Raw genomic sequence first — 12,165 nt, forward strand, 5'->3', positions numbered from 1 at the left:
AACAAAATGGAAGAAACTGAAAACAAAACAAAACCAAAATTCAAATTAATGCGCAAGAATCAGGATGATGAAGGAGCAAAAAGAAGGAAGACGTGCAAGAGAGAGAAGGCATGATGGAAGAAAGGATGGAGGAGCTAATGAAGGAGCTGGATGAAAAGAAGGAAAGAAATAAGATTGATGTAGAGAAGATCGTAAGGGACTGGGACTCGGAGGGGTCCAGGAGTGTGTCGGTCCCCTGACTTCGTCGGCCCAGGAAATTCCTGCATCAACGTCTGTAAATAAAACAATGCCGTATCCTACACCCGATACACGCAAAGATGAGCCTGACAAGGGACAGCAAACGGGACCGTACTTAGAGTCCCAAGCTGCCAACCAGACTTGCAATGTGGCAAGTGGAACGAAAGATGGGCATCATACCTCCATACTCAATGTCCAACTGGACTCCTTCGGCAGGGAGCCCGCCGAGTTGCCCTGCTCCCCGGAGCAACCTGAGATCTTTCCGTCACAATTCTTGCAGATCGAAATGGGATCTCAAGAAGATCTGCAATCGGTGGCATCCACTTCGGCGTCAAGCAATTATATACTTCCCGGTAAAAGGAAACAAGACGAGGAAGTTGTTGAAGAAGTCGAGGAATCCGTTGATTCTTCTCGTGTGAGGCTTAGGCCACGGAGGCTGAAGAAACCTGCTGTAGAACTAATTAAGACGGATAATAACATGGAGATTCAGCTAGATCCGGTGAATGTTCCAATAGTTAAAGATGGTGGAGAAACATCGGGTAACGTTACAGCTTCAGAATCCGAAGCCCCCGCGAAGAGCTCCACCAGAAAGAAGAAAACTAAAATTAAACGTAGTGGCCCCACAATCGAGTCACAACTTAGAGAGGTCCCCACCAACTTGGATGAGCTGCCTATTGTTCCTGCCAGTCAGTTGGGAGCATCAGCGCTCGAGTGGCTGGATGACTTGGAAATTATCCGTGTTGGAAGTGGAAATTTACAGGGCAGTCTCCAGAGCCAAATGAAGAAAAGGGTCAATGCTCTCAAGGAGGTTATAAAAGTTATGGCTGAGAAGGTGGAGGACATAGGAGATCCTGCGTTTCTCCGCCGACGAAACGCCGAACTGGCTGCCGAGCTTAAGGCCTCCAAAAAAGAAACTGAGAGGCTACGTAGAGACGTATCCGATCTCAAACGGATAGTGGAAGATCTGCAGGAAAAAGTCAGCTCCTCTAATGGTGGCAATATAAAAGTCACCATGAACAAAGCCTGCTCTCCTTTAATATTTGATGAGGACCCTAGACTGCTAAATGACGCAGTCATGAGACCTCCACTTGGTGGAGTATCAACACCAATTCTAGCCCCAGTCAATAATTTAAGAGATAACGACCCGAGTGAGACTGAAGCTGAATTGGCTAACCAGATACGTAATCTTCGGTCACAAATGAGAAATGTTAGACAGAGTAAGGCGGCAGCGAGAGCCTCGAGTACGTCAGGACCCTGTAACATGCAGGATAGGGTACAACCCAGTACTAGCGCCAACATGGCTATGTCGAAACCTAAATCAAAACCTAAAATTGTTAGTGACATACAGTTGGCTCCTCCCTCAAACGTAGTTGGTGAATCACCTGTAGTTGGCTCGTCGGAATGGATACAGGCGCAAAGCAAAAAGAGTAAGAATAAGGCTAGAAGGCAGATGACTAAATTGTCTATATTGAAAGAAAAGGAAAAGCCTCTAGAAGCAGTCCCGCAGCCCGCTAATAAGGCTACTAAGGAGAAAATAACACGCAAGCCTCCCCGGACAGCTGCAGTCGCTATCAAGGTTCTCGACCAGAATCTAACCTATTCGGAGGTTATGCGCAAGGTCAGAGAGAACGTACAACTCTCGGAATTCGGTATTGAGAAAACCAAAATAAGGTATGCGGCTAACGGTGACGCACTAATCGAGATACCTGGAGCCCAAAACGCGGAAAAGGCTGAAAAGCTTAAAGACAAACTAGCAGATCTTTTAAAAGATCACGCCAGGGTCTCGAGACCAGTAATCAGAGGAGACATACGCCTCTCCGGCTTCGACGACTCTGTCACTCCCTCGGAGATCGCCGAGACAATCGCGGAGATTGGTGGATGTCCTCCGAAGGATATTAAAATGGGAGAAATTAGAAAGCTAAAAATAACCTATGTACAGTGTGGATACAATGCCCACTGGCCTCAGCGGTTAAGGCGTCCAAGAATGAAAAAGTTAAGATTGGATGGACAGTGGCTCGTATTGTTCTTCTCAAGGCCAGGCCCATCCGCTGCTACAAGTGCTGGGAAGTAGGACACCTACGCAATAACTGCAAATCGTCCGTGGACAGATCCTTTGCCTGTTACAACTGCGGTTCCACGGGACATTCGGCTCGCGTGTGCGACTCGTCTCCTTCCTGCCCCATCTGTAAAGAACTTGGACTGCAATGTGACCACAGGATGGGAACTGCCGCCTGTAAGGCTGAGGAGTATCCTTCTGGAATAGGTAAAGGCAAAAGTAAAAGCCACGCCGCAGAGATACAGACGCAATCGGCACGGAGGGCTGAGCATATGGACACAGACCATGAATAGCCTAATCCAGATTAATCTTAATCGAAGCCCTCGAGCATTTGATCTGCTCCAACAAAATATGAGGGAACTTAATATAGGAGTAGCTGCAATCTCTGAACCACCATTCATAGCAAATCGAGCAAATTGGTTTCGCAGCAGGAATGGACTCGCAATGGTCTTCCATGACACTAGGTTCACCGGTGCCTCGCCAGTTCTGGCGTTTCAAGGCAACAATGTGGTAGCAGTTAGGATGGGAGAGATCGACCTGGTGTCGTGCTATGTTTCACCCAACATTCCTAGAGGAGAATTCCTGGAATTTGTGGACGAACTCAACGACGCTCTTGCCCACTCAAGGAATAAAATCTTAATATGTGGAGATTTTAACTCAAAATCCAAATCATGGGGTTCCCCTTTTCTGACGAGAGGGCACAACAATCGATGAATGGGCAGCAACTAGTGACCTAAGACTGCTTAACACCGGGAAGGATCCCACTTGCATCCGAGCCCAGGGCTGCTCAATTATTGACCTCACATGGGCCAGCCCTGGTCTTGCAAGATATATCAACTCGTGGCAAATACTGGACCTGTCCACTCTATCGGACCATGTTTATATAGTGGTCAGGTTCGATACTATCAGGCATGTCGAGAATAATTGGATGAGGAAGAAAATCCGGAGATGGAATTGGAAGAAGGCTGATTGGGGAAAATTCCAAGACTCCCTCCTATGGAGCTGTACGAGCAACCTTTCGAACATTGATGTAGAGCCAGATGTGGACAAGATCGCCGACACACTGGATGCTGAAATGAAAATGGCATGTGACAACTCTGCCCCTAAAGCGCTTCCGCCTCAGGGCAAGAAAAGTGTTTATTGGTGGAACGATACTATCGCGGAAGTCAGAGCTGACACCAATGCGGCATACCGCGCATGGAAAAGACTCAGACGAACTTGCAACCCGAGCCCACAGGAGGAGGAACTATTAAGACAGAGATACAGGACAACACGAAAGAAGCTTAGGGCAGAAATCAGCAAGGCCAAAACTATTGCGTGGAAAGAGCTGCTCGATGCAGTGGAATCCGACCCGTGGGGCCTCCCCTATAGACTTGTTCTTAACAAGCTTAAGAGCTCGTCCTGCAACATCCTTGAAAATCTGGATAAAGACTCTAGAAGACAGTTGATCGCTAAGTTATTCCCGTCGGGCGAAACGCATGACCCCTCAACGCTATGGGAAGACTGGTCAGATGAGGACTGGAACGAAGATTGGTCGGTAACACCTGGAGAGGTATTCAAGGTGTTCAAGAAAAGAGAAATATCTGGTAACACATCTCCGGGTCCCGATGGGGTCCCTGCAAAAGCTTGGAAAAAAGTCCCTTCCGAATTCTTAGACAAGATGAACATTTGTCTTACAGCTTGTCTGAAAAAAGGCATCTTCCCTATCAGTTGGAAAAGAGCGATTTTAGTACTCATCCCAAAAGTAGGCTATAAAGCAGAACTGAATGCACTACCTAAAGTCAGGCCTATATGTCTCCTCAACGAAACAGGGAAAGCATTAGAGAGGATAATCGTTGATAGAATGAAGCAACACATGGCTGAGAACCCTTGTGTGGATCTTTCTCCATGGCAATTTGGCTTTCGAGACGGCAAGAGCACGTATGATGCAATCGAATACGTCAAAACAGTAGCAGGAGCAGCGATGTCGGAAGGCGGTTTTACCGTTGGAGTAAGCATCGATATCTGTAATGCCTTCAACTCAGTGCCGTGGAGCACGATTCGACAAGCTCTAATTGACAAGAAGTTCCCTGATTACTTGTTGAGAATTATAGATAACTATTTGTGCAATAGGTCCATAGAATATAAGATAAGCAGCGAAGAAAAACCCTTCACATGTCAAGTTACAGCAGGGGTCCCCAGGGATCTGTCCTGGGCCCCTTGCTTTGGAACATTGCTTACGATAGTGTGCTCCAAGAAGGCACAGAGAAGGGAAGCCATATCGTATGTTATGCCGACGACACATTCGTTATGTCTTCGGCGGACACAATAAGCACGGCTATCGCTAGGAGCAATATTCAGGTGGCGCGTGTGCTTAACCGTATACGTAGACTAGGATTAGAGGTCTCAGTGGAAAAAACGGAGGCCATAGTTTTCTATGGGAAAAACAGGCCTCCTCGCACAGTTAGATTGCAGGTGGACAGAGAAGATATCGAAGCGAAGCCCACGCTAAAATATCTGGGGATCATGTTAGACGGTCGGTTTAATTTTCGCCCCCACTTTGAGTATGTGGAGGATAAAATAGGCAAAGTCAATAGGGCGTTAGGCAGACTGATGCCCAATTTAAGAGGGCCTAATGAAAATAAGAGAAGACTGTACGCTCAGGTTGTTCTTTCCATCTTCTTATATGGTGCCCCTGTGTGGAACGAGGCTTTCGTTGCTTCTAGGAGTTCTCAAATAACAATTAATAGAGTTTTGCGTACTTTGGCCATCCGCGTTATTGCGGGATACCGCACGATCTCGTTAGATGCAGCCCTTCTTCTCGCTAGAATTCCCCCGGCATATCTTCTAGCTAATACCAGACGGAGAGTATACGATCGAACGAAAGATCTCAGAAACAGCAACAGATGGTCTAAAAAGCCGAGTTGGAGATTAAAACGGACGAGGACTTGCTCCTCCGCCGCCAATGGGAAGTGTACTGTGAAAACCCCAACTTGGCTGGCGCACGAACTAGAGAAGCTATTCTTCCCCACTTCCAGGAGTGGATAAGCAGAAAGCACGGAAGCTCTTCGTTCAGAACCACACAGTTGCTCACCGGTCACGGCTGCTTTGGAACTTATCTCTACAGGATTGGCAAAGCCTCGATGCCCTACTGCGAGCACTGCAACGTGCAAAATGTCGAAGATTCTCCCGAACACACACTGAGAGACTGTACGGCATGGGAAGAAAACAGAAATAAACTTTGCGAGAGCCTAGAGGTGAATGTTGACACGCTCTCCTTGGAGAAAATAATCCAGCAGGTTCTCTGTTCCAAGGAGAAATGGGAGGCTTTCGCTGAATTTGCGAACGTGGTTATGCTCCGAAAAGAAGTTGCCGAGAGGGCTAGACAGGAAGAGGAGGCCAGGAGAGTAAACAACACTCTTCTTGATGGGTCAGGTTCCGACGACTCCTGACATTAGTAGACTGGGGTATAGTAAAATTACCTCAGTCTAAATAGAGATACCAATTGTTATTATTAAATAAATATATAATAGTAGTATAACTTATAACTAAGTAAGTTAATGTATATATATATGTGTATGTATGTATGCGTATGTAAGTATGTAAGTGTGTGTGTGTGTGTGTGTGTGTATGTATGAGTATATATATATATATATAGGAAGTAAGTGCATATATCTTTAGGATACGATATGAATGTAGAGGAGAAAGTAAAGGCTGACCAAGGTCGGCATTACTTTGCCTTTGGCTTAAGTTCGTGTACATATGATTAGTTATAATTCATTATTCATTGTTTTATTCCTTATAGCTATTAAGCGCCATATGTAAATATTATTATTAGTCGTAATAGCCCACTATAAATAAGGGGCTACTTTAAGTAGTCACATAATCTATGTGATCTCGATAAGAGTTCTTCCTTGTGGAAGAGTCTTTGAAGTAGAAGATATGTTAGAAGGAGGGCGCTAGCTCAGCGCATGCCTTTTGCGGGGGGGCGGTTGTACTGTGGAAAACAATTCCCGCCCCTTACGCATTACAGGCACCCAAGCAGAACACTCTGCTAAAGGGGGTGGGTTTTTAGTGGGTATTCCTCCGGACCGTAATGTCTGGAGGCGAGTCCCACACGCCCCGGGGCCGGCTCCAGGGTACGGTGCGTAAATGCATTTTCCCGTTGAGCGAAAGAAAAAAAAAAGGTTAGGTTAGGTTAGGTTAGGTTAGGTTAGGTTAGGTTAGGTTAGGTTAGGTTAGGTTAGGTTAGGTTAGGTTAGGTTAGGATTAGGGTTAGGTTAGGTTAGGTTAGGTTAGGTTAGGTTAGGTTAGGTTAGGTTGGGTTAGGTTAGGTTAGGTTGGGATTAGGTTAGGTTAGGTTAGGTTAGGTTAGGTTAGGTTGGGATTAGGTTAGGTTAGGTTAGGTTAGGTTAGGTTAGGTTAGGTTAGGTTAGGTTAGGTTAGGTTAGGTTAGGTTGGGATTAGGTTGGGTTAGGTTAGGTTAGGTTAGGTTGGGATTAGGTTAGGTTGGGATTGGGATTGGGTTAGGTTAGGATTAGGTTGGGATTGGGTTAGGTTAGGTTGGGATTAGGTTGGGATTAGGTTAGGTTGGGTTAGGTTGGGATTAGGTTAGGTTAGGTTGGGATTGGGATTGGGTTAGGTTGGGATTAGGTTAGGTTAGGTTGGGATTAGGTTAGGTTAGGTTAGGTTGGGTTGGGATTAGGTTAGGTTAGGTTGGGATTAGGTTAGGTTAGGTTGGGATTAGGTTGGGTTAGGTTGGGATTGGGTTAGGTTAGGTTGGGTTGGGTTAGGTTAGGTTAGGTTGGGATTGGGTTAGGTTAGGTTAGGTTGGGATTAGGTTAGGTTAGGTTAGGTTGGGATTAGGTTAGGTTAGGTTAGGTTGGGTTAGGTTGGGTTAGGTTAGGTTAGGTTAGGTTAGGTTAGGTTGGGTTAGGTTAGGTTAGGTTAGGTTAGGTTAGGTTAGGTTAGGTTAGGTTAGGTTGGGATTGGGTTAGGTTAGGTTAGGTTAGGTTAGGTTAGGTTGGGTTAGGTTAGGTTAGGTTAGGTTGGGATTAGGTTAGGTTAGGTTAGGTTAGGTTAGGTTAGGTTAGGTTAGGTTAGGTTGGGTTGGGTTAGGTTAGGTTAGGTTGGGATTAGGTTAGGTTAGGTTAGGTTAGGTTAGGTTGGGTTAGGTTAGGTTGGGTTAGGTTAGGTTGGGATTAGGTTAGGTTAGGTTGGGATTAGGTTGGGATTAGGTTAGGTTAGGTTGGGTTAGGTTAGGTTAGGTTGGGTTAGGTTAGGTTAGGTTAGGTTAGGTTGGGATTGGGTTAGGTTAGGTTAGGTTGGGTTAGGTTAGGTTAGGTTGGGTTAGGTTAGGTTGGGATTAGGTTAGGTTGGGTTAGGTTGGGTTAGGTTAGGTTAGGTTGGGATTAGGTTGGGTTAGGTTGGGATTAGGTTAGGTTAGGTTAGGTTAGGTTAGGTTAGGTTGGGATTGGGATTAGGTTAGGTTAGGTTAGGTTAGGTTGGGATTAGGTTAGGTTAGGTTGGGATTAGGTTAGGTTAGGTTAGGTTAGGTTAGGTTAGGTTAGGTTAGGTTAGGTTGGGATTAGGTTAGGTTAGGTTGGGATTGGGATTAGGTTAGGTTAGGTTAGGTTGGGATTAGGTTGGGTTAGGTTAGGTTAGGTTGGGTTAGGTTAGGTTAGGTTAGGTTAGGTTAGGTTAGGTTAGGTTAGGTTAGGTTAGGTTAGGTTAGGTTAGGTTAGGTTGGGATTAGGTTAGGTTAGGTTAGGTTAGGTTAGGTTAGGTTGGGTTAGGTTAGGTTAGGTTAGGTTAGGTTAGGTTAGGTTAGGTTAGGTTAGGTTAGGTTAGGTTAGGTTGGGATTGGGTTAGGTTAGGTTGGGATTAGGTTAGGTTAGGTTAGGTTAGGTTAGGTTAGGTTGGGATTGGGATTAGGTTAGGTTAGGTTAGGTTGGGTTAGGTTGGGTTAGGTTAGGTTAGGTTAGGTTGGGTTAGGTTAGGTTAGGTTAGGTTAGGTTAGGTTGGGATTAGGTTAGGTTAGGTTGGGATTAGGTTAGGTTGGGTTAGGTTAGGTTAGGTTAGGTTAGGTTAGGTTAGGTTAGGTTAGGTTGGGTTGGGATTGGGTTAGGTTGGGATTAGGTTAGGTTAGGTTAGGTTAGGTTAGGTTAGGTTAGGTTAGGTTAGGTTAGGTTAGGTTAGGTTAGGTTAGGTTAGGTTAGGTTAGGTTAGGTTGGGTTAGGTTGGGTTAGGTTAGGTTAGGTTAGGTTAGGTTAGGTTAGGTTAGGTTAGGTTGGGATTAGGTTAGGTTAGGTTAGGTTAGGTTGGGTTAGGTTAGGTTAGGTTGGGTTAGGTTAGGTTGGGATTAGGTTAGGTTAGGTTAGGTTAGGTTAGGTTAGGTTAGGTTAGGTTAGGTTAGGTTGGGTTAGGTTGGGTTAGGTTGGGTTAGGTTAGGTTAGGTTAGGTTAGGTTAGGTTAGGTTAGGTTAGGTTAGGTTGGGTTGGGATTGGGTTAGGTTGGGTTGGGATTGGGTTAGGTTAGGTTAGGTTGGGATTGGGTTAGGTTGGGATTGGGTTAGGTTAGGTTAGGTTGGGATTAGGTTAGGTTGGGATTGGGTTAGGTTGGGATTGGGTTAGGTTAGGTTAGGTTGGGATTGGGTTAGGTTAGGTTGGGTTAGGTTAGGTTAGGTTGGGATTAGGTTGGGTTGGGATTAGGTTAGGTTAGGTTAGGATTAGGTTAGGTTAGGTTAGGTTGGGATTGGGATTAGGTTAGGTTAGGTTAGGTTAGGTTAGGTTAGGTTAGGTTGGGATTAGGTTAGGTTAGGTTGGGATTAGGTTAGGTTGGGTTAGGTTAGGTTAGGTTAGGTTAGGTTAGGTTGGGATTGGGTTAGGTTGGGATTGGGATTAGGTTAGGTTGGGTTAGGTTAGGTTAGGTTAGGTTGGGATTAGGTTAGGTTAGGTTAGGTTAGGTTAGGTTGGGATTAGGTTAGGTTAGGTTAGGTTGGGTTAGGTTAGGTTAGGTTGGGATTGGGATTAGGTTAGGTTAGGTTGGGTTAGGTTAGGTTGGGATTGGGTTAGGTTGGGTTAGGTTAGGTTAGGTTAGGTTGGGTTAGGTTAGGTTGGGTTAGGTTAGGTTAGGTTAGGTTGGGTTAGGTTGGGATTGGGTTGGGATTAGGTTAGGTTAGGTTGGGATTAGGTTAGGTTAGGTTGGGATTAGGTTAGGTTAGGTTAGGTTGGGATTAGGTTAGGTTAGGTTAGGTTAGGTTAGGTTAGGTTAGGTTAGGTTGGGTTAGGTTGGGTTAGGTTAGGTTAGGTTAGAGTTGGGATTGGGTTAGGTTAGGTTAGGTTAGGTTAGGTTAGGTTAGGATTGGGATTAGGTTGGGTTAGGTTGGGATTAGGTTAGGTTAGGTTAGGTTAGGTTAGGTTGGGTTAGGTTAGGTTGGGTTGGGTTAGGTTAGGTTGGGTTGGGATTAGGTTAGGTTGGGATTAGGTTAGGTTAGGTTAGGTTAGGTTGGGATTGGGTTGGGTTAGGTTAGGTTAGGTTAGGTTAGGTTAGGTTAGGTTAGGTTAGGTTAGGTTAGGTTAGGTTAGGTTAGGTTGGGATTAGGTTAGGTTAGGTTGGGATTAGGTTAGGTTAGGTTGGAGTTAGGTTGGGATTAGGTTAGGTTGGGATTGGGTTAGGTTAGGTTAGGTTGGGATTAGGTTAGGTTAGGTTAGGTTAGGTTGGGTTAGGTTAGGTTAGGTTGGGTTAGGTTGGGTTAGGTTAGGTTAGGTTAGGTTAGGTTAGGTTAGGTTGGGTTAGGTTAGGTTAGGTTGGGTTAGGTTAGGTTAGGTTGGGTTAGGTTAGGTTAGGTTGGGATTGGGTTAGGTTAGGATTAGGTTAGGTTGGGATTAGGTTGGGTTAGGTTAGGTTAGGTTGGGATTGGGTTAGGTTAGGTTAGGTTAGGTTAGGTTAGGTTAGGTTAGGTTAGGTTAGGTTAGGTTAGGTTGGGTTAGGTTAGGTTAGGTTAGGTTAGGTTAGGTTGGGTTAGGTTAGGTTAGGTTAGGTTAGGTTAGGTTAGGTTAGGTTAGGTTGAGGTTAGGTTAGAGTTAGGTTAGGTTGGGATTAGGTTAGGTTAGGTTAGGTTGGGTTAGGTTAGGTTAGGTTAGGTTGGGATTAGGTTAGGTTAGGTTAGGTTAGGTTAGGTTAGGTTGGGTTAGGTTGGGTTAGGTTAGGTTGGGTTAGGTTAGGATTAGGTTGGGATTGGGTTAGGTTAGGTTAGGTTAGGTTAGGTTGGGATTAGGTTAGGTTAGGTTAGGTTAGGTTAGGTTAGGTTAGGTTGGGATTGGGTTAGGTTAGGTTGGGATTAGGTTAGGTTAGGTTGGGATTGGGTTAGGTTAGGTTAGGTTAGGTTAGGTTAGGTTGGGATTAGGTTGGGATTGGGTTAGGTTAGGTTAGGTTGGGATTGGGTTGGGTTAGGTTAGGTTGGGTTAGGTTAGGTTAGGTTAGGTTGGGATTGGGTTAGGTTGGGATTGGGATTAGGTTAGGTTGGGATTGGGATTAGGTTAGGTTGGGATTAGGTTAGGTTGGGATTAGGTTAGGTTGGGATTAGGTTGGGATTAGGTTAGGTTAGGTTAGGTTAGGGTTAGGTTAGGATTGGGATTAGGTTAGGTTAGGTTAGAGTTGGGATTAGGTTAGGTTAGGTTAGGTTAGGTTGGGATTAGGTTAGGTTAGGTTGGGATTGGGTTGGGATTAGGTTAGGTTGGGTTAGGTTAGGTTGGGATTAGGTTAGGTTAGGTTAGGTTAGGTTGGGATTGGGATTAGGTTAGGTTAGGTTAGGTTAGGTTGGGATTAGGTTAGGTTAGGTTAGGTTAGGTTAGGTTAGGTTGGGATTAGGTTAGGTTAGGTTAGGTTGGGTTAGGTTAGGTTAGGTTAGGTTGGGTTAGGTTAGGTTAGGTTAGGTTAGGTTGGGTTAGGTTAGGTTGGGATTAGGTTAGGTTGGGATTGGGATTAGGTTAGGTTAGGTTGGGTTAGGTTGGGATTGGGTTGGGATTAGGAGTTAGGTTAGGTTGGGATTAGGTTAGGTTGGGTTGGGTTAGGTTGGAGTTGGGATTGGGTTAGGTTAGGTTAGGTTAGGTTGGAGTTAGGTTAGGTTAGGTTAGGTTGGGTTAGGTTAGGTTAGGTTGGGATTGGGATTAGGTTAGGTTGGGTTGGGTTAGGTTGGGTTAGGATTGGGTTGGGATTAGGTTAGGTTAGGTTAGGTTAGGTTAGGTTAGGTTAGGTTAGGTTGGGATTGGGATTGGGTTAGGTTGGGTTAGGTTAGGTTAGGTTAGGTTAGGTTGGGATTGGAGTTAGGATTAGGTTAGGTTAGGTTAGGTTAGGTTAGGTTAGGTTGGGTTGGGTTAGGTTAGGTTGGGATTAGGTTAGGTTAGGTTAGGTTAGGTTAGGTTAGGTTAGGTTAGGTTAGGTTAGGTTAGGATTAGGTTAGGTTAGGTTGGGTTAGGTTGGGTTAGGTTAGGTTGGGATTAGGTTAGGTTAGGTTAGGTTAGGTTAGGTTGGGATTGGGATTAGGTTGGGATTAGGTTAGGTTGGGATTGGGTTAGGTTAGGTTAGGTTAGGTTGGGTTAGGTTAGGTTAGGTTAGGTTAGGTTAGGTTGGGATTGGGTTAGGTTAGGTTAGGTTAGGTTAGGTTAGGTTGGGATTGGGATTGGGTTAGGTTAGGAGTTGGGATTAGGTTGGGTTAGGTTAGGTTAGGTTGGGATTAGGTTAGGTTAGGTTAGGTTAGGTTGGGATTAGGTTAGGTTGGGATTAGGTTAGGGTTAGGTTAGGATTAGGTTAGGTTAGGTTAGGTTAGGTTGGGATTAGGTTAGGTTAGGTTAGGTTAGGTTAGGTTAGGTTGGGTTAGGTTAGGTTAGGAG

Source organism: Cataglyphis hispanica, chromosome 9 (assembly GCF_021464435.1).
Source record: "Cataglyphis hispanica isolate Lineage 1 chromosome 9, ULB_Chis1_1.0, whole genome shotgun sequence".
NCBI classification, from domain to species: domain Eukaryota; kingdom Metazoa; phylum Arthropoda; class Insecta; order Hymenoptera; family Formicidae; genus Cataglyphis; species Cataglyphis hispanica.